Source organism: Silene latifolia, chromosome 10, assembly GCF_048544455.1.
Source record: "Silene latifolia isolate original U9 population chromosome 10, ASM4854445v1, whole genome shotgun sequence".
Taxonomy (NCBI): domain Eukaryota; kingdom Viridiplantae; phylum Streptophyta; class Magnoliopsida; order Caryophyllales; family Caryophyllaceae; genus Silene; species Silene latifolia.
The window spans coordinates 157,103,429-157,106,444 of record NC_133535.1 but is presented as its reverse complement, the minus strand read 5'-3'; positions in this window follow the sequence as shown (position 1 = coordinate 157,106,444).

The window sequence follows — 3,016 nt, the reverse complement described above, 5'->3', positions numbered from 1 at the left end:
AAAGATTCGCCGAAACTCCGGATTATCGTGAAAAATGTGTTAAAGCTCGTTATTTGAGGTGAAATCGAACAAAGTTGATTCCTGAAATCGAACAGTGATTCCCGAAATGAGCTCGGACGCGTGATTTAAAAACAGGGAGAAAAAGAAACAGGTTCCAGTACGACCTTCCGAACGGCTAAAATTGAAGTGTAATACACGGTTTTGGGATTCCGGATCCCGAAATAAAATTCTCCGGAAATCACATAGAAAGTTACTCGGGTCAGATAAAGCGGCCACCCAAAGTTTAAGCACCAACGGAAGACATTTGGGGGTGCCGGTGTGCCACAAACCAGCATTCGTCGAAACTCGGATTATCGTGAAAAATGTGTTAAAGCTCGTTATTTGAGGCCGAAATCGAAGCAGTTGATTCGAAATCGAACAAAGTTGATTCTGAAATGAGCTCGGACGCGTGATTGAAAACAGGAGAAAAAGAAAGGTTCGATTTACGACCTTCCGAACTACCGAAATTGAAGTGTATAATAAACGGTTTTCGGGATTTAGGGGTCCCGAATAAAATTCTCGGAAATAACATAGAAATTTCCCGGGTCGATAAAGCGCCACGCAAAGTTTGAGCACCAACGGAAGATATTTGGGGGTGCCGGTGTGCTACAAACCAAAGATTCGCCGAAACTCGGATTATCGTGAAAAATGTGTTAAAGCTCGTTATTTGATTTCTGAAATCGAACAGGTTGATTCTGAAATCGAACAGGTTGATTCCTGAAATGAGCTCGGACGCGTGATTGAAAAACAGGAAGAAAAAGACACAGGTTCCGGTATGACCTTCCGAACGGCTGAAATTGAAGTGTATAATACACGGTTTTCGGGATTCCGGGGTCCCGAATAAAATTCTCCGGAAATCACATAGAAAGTTCCTCGGGTCAGATAAAGCGGTCACACAAAGTTTGAGCACCAACGGAAGACATTTGGGGGTGCCGGTGTGCCACAAACCAGCATTCGCCGAAACTCGAATTATCGTGAAAAATGTGTTAAAACTCGTTATTTGAGGCTGAAATCGAACAAGTTGATTTCTGAAATCGGAAAGGTTGATTCCTGAAATGAGCTCGGACACGTGATTGAAAAACAGGAGAAAAAAACAGGTTCCAGTACGACCTTCCGAACGGTTGAAATTGAAGTGTAATACACGGTTTTTCGAGATTCCGGGGTCCCGGAATAAAATTCTCCAGAAATCACATAGAAAGTTCCTCAGGTCAGATAAAGCGGCCACACAAAGTTTGAGCACCAACGGAAGAAAATTGGGGGTGTCGGTGTGCCACAAACCAAAGATTTAAACTCTGATTATCGTGAAAAATGTGTTAAAGCTCGTTATTTGAGGCTGAAATCGAACAGGTTGATTCCTGAAATCGAACAGGTTGATTCCTGAAATGAGCTCGGACGCGTGATTGAAAAACAGGGAGAAAAAGAAACAGGTTCCGGTACGACCTTTCGAACGGCTGAAATTGAAGTGTATAATACACGGTTTTTCGGGATTCCGGGGTCCCGGAATAAAATTCTCTGGAAATCACATAGACAGTTCCTCGGGTCAGATAAAGATGCCACGCAAAGTTTGAGCACCAACGGAAGACATTTGAGGGTGCCGGTGTGCCACAAACCAGCATTCGCCGAAACTCGAATTATCGCGAAAAATGTGTTAAAGCTCGTTATTTGAGGCTGAAATCGAACAGGTTGATTCCTGAAATCGAACAGGTTGATTCCTTAAATGAGCTCGGGTGCGTGATTGAAAAACAGGGAGAAAAAGAAACAGGTTCCGCAGACGACCTTCCGAACTACGAAATGAAGTGTATAATACACGGTTTTTCGGGATTAGGGGGTCCGGAATAAAATTCTCCGGAAATCACATAGAAAGTTCCTCGGGTCAGATAAAGCGGTCACGCAAAGTTTGAGCACCAACGTAAGACATTTGGGGGTGCCGGTGTGCCACAAACCAGCATTCGCCGAAACTCGGATTATCGTGAAAAATGTGTTAAAACTCGTTATTTGAGGCTGAAATCGAACAGGTTGATTTCTGAAATCGAACAGGTTGATTCCTGAAATGAGCTCGGACGCGTGATTGAAAAACAGGGAGAAAAATAAACAGGTTCCGGTTAGACCTTCCGAACGGCTGAAATTGAAGTGTATAATACACGGTTTTTCGGGATTCCGGGGTCCCGGAATAAAATTCTCCGGAAATCACATAGAAAGTTCCTCAGGTCAGATAAAGCGGCCACACAGAGTTTGAGCACCAACGGAAGACAATTGAGGGTGTCGGTGTGCCACAAACCAGCATTCGCCGAAACTCGGATTATCGTGAAAAATGTGTTAAAGCTCGTTATTTGAGGCTGAAATCGAACAGGTTGATTCCTGAAATCGAATAGGTTGATTCCTGAAATGAGCTCGGACGCGTGATTGAAAAACAGGGAGAAAAAGAAACAGGTTCCGGTGATTGTTAGATAATTTTACACGAACTGAAAAGACAATAAAACCGCACCGAATCGACTCTTGCTTTCCTAATAGAATAATTCGACCCTTAACAGTGCCTGGGTATAATCGAACTTTCTACTGAGATAAGACGGTGCCCTCTGATTTTTGGCACAAAAAACAGAGACATAATATAGAAGTATTTTGTTGTAGAATGTTATGTCGTTCTATGATGCAGAAGAAGATAATTATTTTTCTGTAACTTTTTCTTCTCATCCCTTTGTCTATTTATAATGACAAAACAGGGTATAGGGAGATGTATTTCTGAAGAGTTACAACTCTTCAAAAATTCCGGATACAATTAATTAAAAATCCGAGTAGTGAGACCCCCTTCATAGTTATTCGAACCGAAAACTATACCGTAATCCCGTAAATAATTAAGCGAGTGTACACTCCGTACTTCCCGAACTCGCATTACATTATTTAGAAATTACCCATCTATGAACCAATCTTAATTACGCCAAATGAACCGGTAATTACTCTTAAATCACCAACATTCCTC